Source organism: Oratosquilla oratoria, chromosome 3, assembly GCF_046742065.1.
Source record: "Oratosquilla oratoria isolate Oo_2021 chromosome 3, ASM4674206v1, whole genome shotgun sequence".
Taxonomy (NCBI): Eukaryota; Metazoa; Arthropoda; class Malacostraca; order Stomatopoda; family Squillidae; genus Oratosquilla; species Oratosquilla oratoria.
In genome coordinates this window covers 45,488,191-45,503,190 of record NC_134779.1, presented here as the reverse complement: position 1 = coordinate 45,503,190, position 15,000 = coordinate 45,488,191, and positions in this window count along the sequence as shown.

Here is a 15,000-nt window from a genome sequence, read left to right as displayed (position 1 = left end):
TGTGTGTGTGTGTGTGTGTGTATGTGTTTGTATGAGTGTGTGTGTGTGTGTGTGTGTGTATTACATGGAGTCACATGGACAAACAAACAATAACTGACCTATTGATTATTACGAGTACATGGCTATTTCGGTACCTAATATTATTAATATCATCATTACTATTATCATTGTGTGTGTGCGTGTGTGTGTGTCTGCGTGTGTGTGTATGTGGAAGTAGGTGTGGATGGGTGTGATGTTGTGGAATATGAAAATCTCTTGGTACAGTCTAACAAAGGTATCATGTCTCAAATCTACTCTGTACAGCCTTTGTAATCTTTCGCATCTACGATTTCCCCTGCAAATGATCTACATCTACCATTGTAGACAGTCACTGCTCTTCTCTCGTGTTTATCTCAAAAGAGGTTCCACAGGGATATGATGTGCCCTGTGCTATTTTCTAATGTTTACAAATGACCCTACTTGACTGGATTATAATAAAACTGTTCGAGTTTTTCCCCCTGCTTTGATCCCACTATCTGTCCAGCTATCTGTCATACCACTCTGCAGGAATGCCAGATATGTCGAAGACTCATTCGTACCAAATGCCTGGGCAATGCGCTCATGGCATACAAAAGGGAACAAGATGTAATACTTTGTGAGAACAGAGTTCCAGAAGACACAGCGTTCTTTCCCAAGGTCTGGAAACGAATGATACCATCATACACTTGAATGTAATTTGTCTCATTACAAAAACCGATTCAATTGATAAGATTCGACATCCATGCTTCATCCAAAGAATGAACAGCCTGTTCTTTCATGTACCTCGTACTTATCCTGTACTGTTTCTTATCCTCTTGAAGAACAACGCAAGGCATCTAAGCATCACTCTGTCTCGTTTGCATAACCACTAATAAAAGCCAATGGACTAGAATATGGTTCCCAATTAAGAAAGAAAAAACATCCATGATATTTAGATCCAGTCACTCTGGATTCCTACGCAGAAGACGCTTCCTACTTGAAGATGGGTAACAAACAACTTTATTGCCAATACCTTAAGATACCAATGCATATGGAAATTCATGTGCCCAGGTAAGGGTATTTGAACAGAAAGCACACGTGTATACACACAAACACACACGCTCCCATGTGTGAAAATATATATGCCTATGAATATACATATACTCATAAAGATGAATATACATATACAAATACATAAATATATGCATAACGACATATATGCATATATATATATATATACTATATATATATATATATATATATATATACTCAGTGTACGAAAGCATGCAGGTATGTATGTATGTATTTATATATGTGTGTATCCATGTATGCATGTATTTATATATATGTATGTACATGCGTATGTATGTATATATGTATTATGTATGCATGTATGTATGGATGGATAGATGTATGTGTGTATCTATATATGTTCGTATGTATGAATGTATTATGTATGCATGTATGTGTACATATATATAGTACATATATGCCTGTAGGTATATAGGTAGGTAGGTAAGTACGTGTATGTATATAATGTGTAAGTGGGAGGGAAGGAATTGTTTTGTTCGATCTTATACCTGACGCCCTCACTTCCTCACCCCCCTCACCCCGGCCCAGCTTCTCTTCTATCTTCCTGTGCCCCATTCCCTCCCTCATTCCTTCCCTCCATATTTCATTCCCTCCCTCATTCCTTCCCTCCATACTTCATTCCCTCCTTCATTCATTCCCTCCATACTTCATTCCATCCCTCATTCTTTCCCTCCATACTTCATTCCTTCCCTTCATACTTCATTCCCTCCCTCATTCATTCCCTCCATACTTCATTCCCTCCCTCATTCATTCTCTTCCTCCTTCATTCCTCCCTTTCTCTCCTCCACCTTTCCCCCATCCACCATTCCATTCCTTCCTCCTTATCTCCTTTCTCTGCCTTCGCTCCTCCTTCCTCCCGTCCTTTCTTCCCTCCTTCCCTCTTCTCTTTTCTTACCTTCTCTCCTCTTTCCTCCTTCTCTTCCACCATACATCCTTTACTCCCTCCTACCCTCCTTCTTTCCTTCTCCCTCTCCCTTTCTCCCTCTTGACCAGCCTTCCTTCCTGCAGACCCTCCTCCCTCTTCCTCCCTCATCCTCTTCAATTCCCCAGAGGCGTCCCTACTCCGATATTCGTTCCGGTCCCTCCCAGCAGCATTTGTATCATCCTGATCCCTCCATGTTTACCTTTGGCGTTTCTCATCCTCTCTTGTTCTTCCAGGGGAATTGCCGGTTTTGCGAGATTTTTTATTTCCTTGACCCTATCTAGATTTTTATTGATAACAAAAAGGGGCAGTATTTGCATCTAGAGCAAAATACAATTGATTGAATATAGTATGTATTAGCATACATATTTGTATGCATATATATATATATATATATATATATACGAGTGTATATATATATATTTACATCCTTATATATGTATATATATATATATATATATCAACCATCCTGAGCCCACTGCTGAATAAAGGCCTCTTTTATAGCATCTCACGACTCATACGACTGCGCCAACGTCTGCCACGTCACTCTTGCAAACTTCTCTATCTCGTCTCCCCACCTTCTGTCTAGTCTCCCTGTTGCACGCTTCCCATCTCGCTGGGTACACTCAGTAACACACTTGTTCCATCGCTCATCAGTCGTTCGGGCTTACCTGTTCAATTCCACTTCCTCTCTTTTACCGCCTCCACAATATATTTCACTCCAGTCTACTCTCACCCAACTTACTGTCTTTCGGTCTCTCAGCGTTATTCCCACCTATGGTATCTCTATTCTCATCTGTGCACTCCTTAGCTTTGTTTCCATCGCCTTCGTCAGTTTCCAAGTGTGTGTGTATATTATATATATATATATATATATATATATATATATATAAAATATAATATATATATATATATATATATATATATATATATATATATATATATATATATAATGATATCGTGTACCATTTGAACAATATGACGTCCAAGGGAGACACACCAGTATAGTCCCTCCCTAATGATGTCATCTTGTTAGTTTCCGAAATGAGGTGCTCCGTTCTTGTTTAGATCTTGGAGAGGTTGTTCACATTAAAGATGACCCCAGCAGACGCTGCTGCACAGGCTCAGCTGCCCAAAGAAGATTTTGTGAAACAATGGTTACATCTCTGTTTTTTTCTTATTTCCGTATTTGGGTTTCCAATTCCATGCTAATACCCCTCTGGGGATTGGATCTGATATTCTCATTTCTCTTTTGTTTTTTGCCGGTGGCGTTTCATCTCCTTATACTGCTTCTTCTGTCATCTATGATAGAAATCTCGGGGTCTGTAAGGTAAAGATTCCTACGTCCCTGAATGAAATCGTATGATGTTATCCGGTTTGAAATATTTCAAAGTACGGAAGGGTCTAATTAATTCCTTGTAACACTATGCCATACTTCTCAGTTTCTGTCTTGCCCTTCTCGTGTGTATTGAAAGTACCCTCTTTTTTCATTATAAACATATGTTTTATGTTATCATGTATACGTATTTGTGTGTGTGTGCGTGTGTGCGTGTGTGTGTGTGTGTGTGTGTGTATGTATATATGTGTGTATGTATGTGTGTGCGTGTGTGTCTGTATGTGTATGTGTATAATGTGTGTGCGCGCGTGTATGTGTGTGTGTGTGTGTACGCGCGCACGTGCAAGTGTATGTGTATGTGTGTATGCACGCGCGCGTGCGTGTGTGTGTGTGTGTGTGTGTGTGTATGTGTATGCGCGCACGTGTATGTGTATGTGTGTATGCACGCGCGCGCGCGCGTGTGTGTGTACTCGTGGGCGTGCGCGTGTGTGTTTGTGTGTTTATGTGTGTGTGTGTGTGTGTGTGTGTGTGTGTGTGTGTGTGTGTTTGTGTGTGTATGTGTGTGTTTGTGTATGTGTGTGTGTATATGTTTGTGAGTGTGTGTGTATGTGTGTGCGTGTGTGTGTGTGCGTGCGTCTATGTGTGTGTTTGTGTGTGCGTGTGTGCGTGCGTGTGTGTATTTGTGTGTGTGTGTGTGTGTGTGAGTGTGTGTGTGTGAACTCGCACTTATATGTTTATGGTCGGGTATAAACTGACACATGTTAGAATAGAGAGAGAGATACTGTAGTTATTTCGTTTTGACTACCCATCATAATTACAAAAAAAAAAATAAAGCTTATCATCATCCCCGAAAAAAAATGTCTAGAATGTAATTGGATCAGCGTTTCAGCAAATGATAAGATACTTACGGTTGGTTCCTGGGTCATCTTCATTTTTTTTTTTTTTTTTTTTTTCCCGGAAATCCCTTCATCTGAGACGTCATCTTTTCAGTCGCAAAAAGTCTCCCGAGCGTCATCCTCCTCCATTTTTTTTTCTTTTCTTTTTTATTGTTTTATCTTTATTTTTTATTTATTTATTTATTTTTTATTTTTTTATTTTTTTCTTGACACTGTGACGCGAGACAAGACGACGCGGGACAACGAGCCGCCGGAGCGTCTAGCAGTACCGAAGAAGGGGATCTCGAGGGACAAAAGCAGCGGCTTTGGAGGGGCACATTAGTTTATCTTGACTCCAGAGAAACTCCTAAAGAAGTACTATGGCTTATGAGAAACTTTATGACGACACTCGTTACGGATGAATGGGCCCTACAGAGACCAAAGCTCAACCGTCCAAAGATAGTTAATGTCGAGGAGATCCTCGAGGTTCATCACCAGGAGAGAAGAACTATTGGAGAAAGACTACCAGTGTGAGGTGTCTCCCGATGACCCTGCTCACGGAATAGTAGGTATTACGAAGACCGAAAATCACTCTTGGGATGTTTGTCAACATCGGTGTCACGATTCGCCTATGAGGCAGGCTAATCGCAACACATAAGGTAATAATAATAGAAATAGTGCCGTGCGCAGTTTGGACGAATGACAGTTCAGACAGGATAATTAAACTGTTCATTAAAGTTAAATATTATTACGGTAACAAAAAACATTTAAACATATGAACATAAAATGATAATGACATAACAATACCTATGACAATAAAAGTATTTAGGTTACCAAGTAATTTGTATGTTTAGCTGGCGAAACGAAGTCTTGATTATTGTAGACGAGTCTTTCCAACCGTCACGGGGCGGTTTGAGGTGAACGATAACTTCTGCTAGGGGCAGATTCTGGTGGTGGTGGTTTGAGATGAGCGATACTTCTAGAAGGGGGAGATTCTAGTAGTTTCTTCTGGTAGGAGAAGCTTCTGGTAGTCAGGATCAAATAGATATTTGATCATGTTTCTTAAAGGGAGAAAAAGGAGTTGCGTCGTTCGTAGTCCAGCAGCAATTTGAAGAGTGTCTGATGAATTCAGATAACGAAAGTTTGAACACTTCGTTTTTGGATACGGCCCGTAGTTATGGCCCAAAGGACTTGTTTAGTGGAGATGTCGTAAATAGACAACTTGTAGAAATTCTCCGTAGATTCAGATGGGCCTTAGGCTTCAGCTTCTTTTATTTTTCTTCTCATTCTGTTATGACTTCTGTCCCTCTCTTGACTTCTGTAAATTCTGCCGACTTCTGACTTCTTTCTTCTGCCGACCTCTGAATTCTGTGTCGGTCGTCCTAGGCCCCGTCCTTTTATACAAAGCGAATGGGAGCCGACGTTTCAAAAATGGCCAAAACGTATCCAAACTAGGTAATTTGAAGATTCTCAGCCAATGGGAAAGGAGAGCGAACTTTTCCTGCCAAATCAGGAACGTTTCTGCATCGTTTTACCTGTGATCATACGTAAAAGGAACGCTCCAACAGACTTATTATTGCCCAGTGATGATCAAGTATATCTATACATATATAATTTTTACATTTTGATAATATATATTCACGCAAGCGTGCATTAGAATTACAAACAGAAGACTTTATTCGTACAAGGGCGTAACAGAACACAACCACAGGATTCTACTCACGTCAAGGACGTGACAGTCGGTAAGGTCCTCGTACTTTTTCCAAGGAGAAAGAGTGGCTCTCGACTCTAGAGAAACTCTTGGAGAAGAGCTATAAGTGGGAGGTAGCCTATTTCCAGACACTCATGCTTGTGGTAAGATGGTGAATGTCGGTGAGGTCCTAGTTTTTCTCAGGACAGAGGCTATTGGCTCGACTCTTTAGAAACCTCTGGAGAAGGACCACCAGTGAGACTCTCTGGCGCCACTTGTGACGGAGAAGTCGGTCTTCAGGTACCTATGATGACTAATGGCAAGATGGTTGATGTCAGTGAGGTCTTCGTAGTTCTTCTTCAGAGGGCAACAAATATCCTTTTGAAGGCTTCCATCGGAGTTCAGGCCTGTGAACATACAATCAGATTTTTTTACGTGAATTTGGTATGCGTTTTTATTCTTTTCTCTATTGCGCTGAAGATCTATGTATAAATAATTTGAATAAAGAATTAATTAATTCTGGACGCTTATTTTTTCCATATATTTCTTTTGTGATCTGCAAAAATATGATTTACTTCACTTTTAAAAGAGCTTTTGTAGACTGATTTTCAAGTTGTTGTAGAAACATGCCTCTAATACCGTTTAACTTAAATCACCAAAACAAAGATTTACTTATAATAAAAACCAAAGAGACAAAAAAAGGGATTCGCTTAGCAACAGCTAAAGTCATCCCAATGTATTCGGATAGCCAGGGTGTTAAGTGTATGTGTGTGTGTGTGTGTGTGTGTGTATGTGTGTATGAGTTTGTGTGTGTACTACATACAGGTCAATATATTCTGAACCTTAACATGTTCCATCGTTGATGTCACATTTCACAGTTCTTGTGATTTACATAAACAGTTCTAAGTGTTTTTTTCATAAACTACTCTTGTATATTCGTTTTTGTTGAATCATATTTCATATCAACTCCTCCTTTTCTTTTCTTTTTTTCATCCAGAAATCCAATTCCCGGTCACCGGTATATCCAGACTCCCCAAGACTGCCTTCCCCTCTGTATTTCCTGAGGATTATCTCGAATATTTGTCCATTGCCTTTCAATATTTTCAGCCTCCGATATTAGATTTCCATCCTACTCTTTGATATGAGGCCTCCGACGCCGAGGAGGGTTTTATGTGATTTGCCTCTCCGAAATAACATTCCATATACCTTTTATGTCTTGTGTGTCTATGTCTACTCTACTTGCAGTCCATGGCTAAGAGCGAGGCGGGCTAGGGGCGGGTGGATGTTGGCTGGAAGTCTTCCCCTCTCCATGGAACAGTCTTGATTCTTTGATGGAGGGTGGCCTTCTTGTGAGCACTGTCACGTTATTTGTTTCATACACGCAGGCACATGCACGTACGCACATACACACATGCATGAATATATGTATGTATTTATATATATGTATATATATATATATATATATATATATATATATATATATATATATTAAAATTTATTTATGTACATATATATATATATATATATAATATATATATATATATATATATATATATATATATATATATATATATATATATATATATAATATCAGGTTGAATTGATCACAATAGTGCATGAGTACATATATGCAACACCACACCCGGTGACGTCCCTATTCCTTTTTTTTTTTTTTTCTTCTTCTTCTTCTTCTTTTTTCAGCGCAAAGATGGATAAGGTAGGGAGGGGGAAATGGGGGAAAGTTAAACAGCGTGGAAGTCAAGAACTGGTTCCCAAAATGACCTCGTTGTTTATTCTGAGTTATTTCGGATGCTGCGAGGCTTCTCAGATATTCTTGAGTGCATCTTAAATGATGCCCGTCGCTCGGTACGGTCGAGGTCGTCCTCGACTCGTAAAAACAAAGTCCTCTCATCGGTTTCACCTGCTCCTCGTGGACACAGAGGCCTCGCGTTGGTCTCGAATGGCATCCAGTGAGTGCCACCAACCCCCTCTATTCGAGTACATAGGATACATACTGTTGATATACATATTATAGTAAACAGTACTGTTATCCAAACGCCCAGAGTTTTGCCTGTAAAACATGGAGGGAGAGTGAGGGTCGGATACATACAAAGTTACAGTATAAATGTTGGAAGCTGTTTCCCTAAACTTTATGAAATTGTTTGGTATTAGGCAGATCAGAATTCTTGATTCGGGCTCTATGTTACTGACCCATTTTCACTTTTTTATTTTGTTTGTTTAATCAACTAATTGATTAGTCGCCTTTCTTTTTACTGTTTCCTTATGTCTTTACTTCTTTGTTTATTTATTCACTTGTTTATTTATTCATTTGTTTGTCCACTTATTTATTTACTTAGTTATCTTTTTTTTTTCTTGTATATTCATTTATATTTTCTACCCTTGATCGGTTTCCCTTCTTCTTCTTCTTCTTCTTCTTCTTCTTCTTCTTCTTCTTCTTCTTCTTCTTCTTCTTCTTCTTCTTCTTCTTCTTCTTCTTCTTCTTCTTCTTCTTCTTCTTCTTCTTCTTCTTCTTCTTCTTCTTCTTCTTCTTCTTCTTCTTCTTCTTCTTCTTCTTCTTCTTCTTCTTCTTCTTCTTCTTCTTCTTCTTCTTCTTCTTCTTCTTCTTCTTCTTCTTCTTCTTCTTCTTGTATCAAAGATAAAGTGAATCATCACGACATGTACTTCATATGAAATTAGTCAAGCAAATTCGAGAAAGAGATCTAATGTGGTTGACTTATTTCGTGGGAGGTTTGAGCAAGGATCATAGCTAACGGACTCTCGTAGCTCATGCCACGGTACCCTATCGGGCCTTGGACCGCGGACTCACGAACTCCAGAACTCACGGATGTCAGAAAGAAATCTTCAGTTTCAGAAGGTTAGGGAGAACGCCTTTGGCGCCAACATGAAACGGAATGGGAGAGTAGCAATCGGCCGAGGGTGAAAGTGGTCTACGTCGAGGAAGAGGAGGAAGAGGAGGATGGGGGAAAGAGGAGGTGAGGGCACGGGTGTAGCTCAAGAGTTAGTCTGAAAAAAAAAATGAGAGATCAGTAGTCAATTTTTGTTTTTTTCATCTTATAGAAAATGTATTAGATACTCTTTCGAAGCTGTTGTTTATTGTTTTAATTTTTTCAATTTTTTTCATTTTTCTTTTCTTTTCGTTTTCCTTTTTTATTTCGTCTTTTTTCTTTTTCTTTTTTATTTTCTTTTTCCTATTTTTTCTCTTCGTTTCTTAATTTTTTCTTATTTTCTCTCTCTTTTTACATTCTTTTCGTTTTCTTTCCAATCGAGAGTTAAGCTTTGAGACAAAATAGTTCTCGAACGATCGAAAGCCCACATTTGTTCGCTCAGCTGAATAAAATACTTCGGGATTTCCTTGAAAAACAAATCCAAATACGTACCGTTCAGAAGTGGTACTGAGGGAAATGTTATATACGGTTTCGTTTCGTCTTGTTTTGATACATTTCGTTTCGTTTAGTTTTATTCTATTCTGTTTCGTTTTGTTTCGTTAACTACGTTTCGCTTCGCTTAGTTTAATTTTATTTCGTTTTGTTTCGTTTCGTTTAGTTTAGCTTCGCTTCATTTCGTTTCGTTTCGTCTCGTTTCGTGTGGCTAGGGCAAGTTAGGTTGTGTCAGATCAAGTTTGGTGTCAGGTTAGGTAACGTTTGGCTAGGTTTGGTTAAGTTTGGTCGTCAGGCCAGGCTAGGTCTGGTCAGGTCAGGTCAGGTTAAATGAGGTCAGATTACTCTAAGTTAGGTTTGATTAGGTCTAGTTAGATTTGGTTAGTTTAGGATAGGTTTATTCAGGTCAGATTAAGGTATATAATATCTGGTTTGGTGAATCCAATCAGGAAAGGTCAGGCTAATTAATGTCAGGTCACCATTTTTCCTTTATGCATATTTCCACTTTTACATATTTTATTATTTCTTATTTATTTTATTCAGCGGAAGACAGAAGGAAAAAAATTAAATGGTTGTTTATTGTATCGTCTCTATATAAAAGAAAAAAACAATGGGCTGACGACAGGAGACGCCTAGCACTCGTCTTGTGGGCGTGAAGAGTAGGTACACGAGACAGATTGATGGAATTAATCTGTGTTATTAAGATATTGGAATCTCGAATCTTAGAATTCCATATTCTTCTCATTTAATCTTTGCTGTTTTTTTATTATGTATTTGTGTTTTTATTCATTCGTTTGGTAATTTATTTACTGATTTATCTATATATGACGTAAGTGGAGTAGGAAACACAGGAGTCTTATTCTGAGCTTATTGCTGGCTAGTTTCGCAGGTATGTTTTGAAAAAGCATACCGGCGAAACTAGTCAGGAATAAACTCAGACTAAGACTCCTGTGTTTCCTACTCCACTTACGTCAACCTGTCAGAATATCTCAACATTTATGTATATATGTTTAATGTATTAATTCATTTATCAATATATTTATTCATTAATTTTTTAATTCATATATTGATTAATCTATACATGTTTTAGTAATTTCAATATTTATCTATTTGCTTGTCTATTTATCAATTTTTTCATATCTATCTATTTATTCAATTATATATTTATTTATCTACTCATTTATATTACCTGCTTATTTTACTTATTTATCTACCAATATATATTGCTTATTATTTTATTTATTTATCTTTTTAAAGTGGGGGGAGGGAGGTGGCATTTCATCCAATCCCTTGGAAGATATTGGACCAATTTTGGTGGATGGGATTCGGTGGCGCGGCAGGATCAGCGTGGCCTCCTCCTCACGCCCCAAATGGCGGGGAGACAGGAGGTGGGTCGCCAGGGATCGACGCGCGCAAAGTCCTTCTATCTGTTTATCTGTTTACTTATCCAGTATTCTTTCAACCTTTTATCAATTTCTTCGTTTGTTTGTTTGCTCGTTTGTTTGTAAACTTCATTTGCACTTTTCTATTTTTTGTATAAATTCATCCCTATCCAAAGAGTGTGAGTATATAAAACATATATAGATAAAGATATGATAAAAGATAAATATATAATAAAAATGGATATACAAATAGATACATAATAAGATGAATACTATAAGAATGGTACTTATTCATTTATTTTATTTATTTGTTTATTTATCTATTACTTATTTTTCCCTTATTTATAAATCTATGCTCTTTGGATGAAGTAAAGCCCTGTTCACACTAGCGGTTTGAGCCGCGGGGGTTTAATTACAATGTAAATCAGTGAATGGGTTCACACACAACCACGCAGTTTAGTTTTTCCTTGACTATGTGGTACCGCAGCGGTTTCCGCGCGGTTCAGATCGCTAGTGTGAACAGGGCCTAAGGGATCAATGACGAGCACCTGCATTTAGTGATCCTTCAAAGAGAACAGCAAAGCTTCCCATTTTCAAAACCCGTCAACCCCTTGACCTCCATCAGAAGGTGCAACCCTGGGGGGCTGATACTCGGTTTCCAGACTGGGACCGAGATCTCTATGAACTTAAATTGTATTATTTACACTTTTTCACACATGGAGAGCTAATAATCGGCAACTTCTCTCCGCTCCCAAAGACTTTGGGCCTGTGACGTAGAAACAGTTGCACACTAATGCAACATGGACGACAATCCAAAGATTCTTCCCAGGGAGATAGGAGGCTCCGAGGATCGTTGCCAGTCACTATGGGGTCACAGGTTTCCACTTCAAGATAACTGAGGCAACATTGGTTGGATGTAGTAATCTTGGCTACCATAAATTGTATTTGGTTAATTTTACGTCGATACTAGAAGGGTGTAAGGAAAAGCCAGAAAGAAATGTATAAAGTACTGTAGCCATTCAACGGGGAAAATATTATTTGTTTATTCATTTGCATTCTGAAACAATTTAGATTTGCTTCACTTAGACAGTGTCAGCTACAACATGGAACACATTCTTCTTCTTCATCATCATTTTCTTCTTCTTCTTTCTTTTTTTTCTTTTTCTTTTTTCTATTCCTTTTAGTTATTTGTCTTTTTCTTTTCATTTCTATTTTCATTTCGTTTTTTCCTACTTTCTCTTCTTTTTTCTTTCCTTTTTGTTTTTTCTTTTGTTTTCTTTCTTCCCTGTATTCTTTCTTAAACATTATTAGATTCTATATGACGATAGTTAAACCCTTCCTTGACTAGGCGGTAAAGTTTTGGCTTCCGTCCTATAGAAGGAATATTAATTCACTAGAATCAGTGCAGAGGAGAATGTCCAAAATTATATAATGGCTTAGAAAATTACAGGTTTAGGCACCATAACTTACACTCTCTGGGAAGACAAAGAGCGTCTGGTGATCAAATAGAGGTATTCACATGGGTCAAGGACTTTGACAAGAGTGATGTAGACAAGGTCATCATATTAAGACAACAGAGCAGAACTCAAGATATAGGATTTGAATTGGACAAATTCAGGTTTAAGAAGGAAATGGTCAAGAATTAGTTGATCAATAAGTGGCTAATGAATGGAATAGACATAATAACAATATAGTGAGCACTGAAACAAATGGTTGTTTTTAAGAGATGATTAGATAAAATTTTGGATAGGGATAACATGGAGTAAGGGACAAGGAACTCCCCAGTATTGGCCTTATGGTCTCTTGCAATCTCCTCCATTCATATGTCTTTATGCTCCCTTTTCCTTCTTTCTTTCTCTCTTTCTTCTATTTTTCTTTATTTTACTTGTTTTTCCTGTCGACGACAGGCGATATGCTGGAACTGAAGAGGTCGACCAATCACAGCCACAGGATGTGTGCTGACGTCATGCCGTCATCAACAAACTATGAAGCTCCGCCCCCCATTTCATCCCAGACTCCAACCCCCATGGAGAGAGTAATGTCATTATTTCGTGGCAAATTTCTAGTTTGCTGCATAAGAATGTTTCATCAGGCATAGTCAGATATATATAATTACACACACACACACACACACACACACACACACAAACACACGGTAACACACACACACACACACGGTAACACACACACACACACACACACGCACACACACACACACAAACACACACACACACACACACACACACACACACACACACACACACACGCACACACACACAAAATCACACGGTAACACACACACACACACACATACACACACAAAGGCGAGAACACAGGAGTTAATTCTTTCTTAACATAAGACGTGAACTGACGTCATGTCGTCGTCAACAAACAGTGACGTCAGACCCCTATGGAGAGAGTAATGTCAACAATTTGTTTCGACCAGGAGCGTAAACACACACACACACACACACACACACACACACACACACACACACACACACACACACACACACACACACACACACACACACACACACAAACAAACTAATAAACAAGTAAATAATCAAACACATATACACACAGACTATCAATTCCTTTTCCGTAAATTTGATAGTGATGTACAATCTACAACTTCGGAAATTAAGTAGTCACAGGTAAAGCGGGTATTTCTTATATAATCAGCTTTTAGTATACGCATGACAAGGTTCACCATATACTCTTTCATAGTTGAACATCATGAAGAGCATACTAAGGTAAAAATGAATATGCAAACGAAAAAACAAACAAATATATAAATAAACAAATGAATAAATGAAAAAGTAAAAAGTTAATAGATAAATACATAAATAAATTAATTGGTAAATAAATAAATACATTCAAAGGATAAACAAGTCTATAACACACATCTAGGTGAACTACAAGTAGATTAACACAAACACGTACAACTCTATTCAGAGCAGAATCATCACTATTAAAGATTGTTAGTCCGTTACCTTTTCTTGATGGAGAGACTTGGCAACGTCGCAAAGAAACCAAAGGTTTACATGGCCGCGATGACTTCTCTCTTTGAAGAATTGGTAGTAATCGAATTATTTGGATTGAAGACGCTTCACGCTCACTGATCACTGTACATGGACATAGGTATTCATGCACAAATACGCCAACATGCACATAAGCACGCACACTCTCTTTATCTCTTTCTCTCTCTCTCTCTCTCTCTCTCTCTCTCTCTCTCTCTCTCTCTCTCTCTTCCACACTATATGTATGTATTTGTATATGTATATATGCATGTATATATGCATGTATGTACCTATTTATCTGTCTTCCTATACATCTATCAATATATATATACATATCAGTCTATATATTTATTCATCGAACACACGTACAGATACACGCAAACATATACACACGCGCGCACACACACACACACAAACATATACACACGCGTGCGCACACACACACACACACACACACACACACACACACACACAGACATACACATACACACACACCGAGCAGATGTTATGACTTTTCATAAAACACACTGAGGAGAGAAAAAAACCCCGAAAGACTAGGTGATGACGTCATAGTGGTTGAGAACCAATCATGCGCAAAGAATCGTCTGAAAGAGGAGGAACTGCGCAGGATTATCACCAAAGATTAGAACATGACTCGTCCCTTTTCGGACTCAGGAGACGTGTGTGCTTCCTCTTTTTTCTCTCTTTCTCTTTATCTCTTGTTCTTGCCTTTGTTCTCCTTGTTCTTCTTCTTCCTTTTGTTCTTTCTCTTGTTCCTCTTACACTTGCCTCTGTTCTTCTCTCTCTCCTTTCTTTATTTTTCTCTTCTTCTTTTTTCCTTATTTCTCTATCTGTGCCTAATTATTTATCAATTTATCTATTTATTTGATTTATTTAATTTTATTTATTTATTTATTTAAAAAAAAAATCTTGATTTGGGGATGATGAAAGCTTCCACCATGATTTTTTTTTTTCCAAAAGCAATTTGATTAGACATAAGAGAATAGCCTCACATGTCTTTCCGGCCCTGGGAAGGTTACTGGCTTTCAACGCCACTTGTGTCTTCTAGTACCTTTTGCGACATATTGGGAATATGTGGAGAGTATTCGTACTGCCGGAATACGTGGGGGTTATTCTTAATCACCCCGATTCTAGGCCTAATGTAAAGTTTGTAATGACAAAATCTGTTAGTTATTTGCGTTGTCTTGTTAAGGACTTTTAAACCCAGAAAGAGGGGAGTTGAGTTCTTGATTCCTTTTGGTCACTTGTGACTGCCACTGGCCCA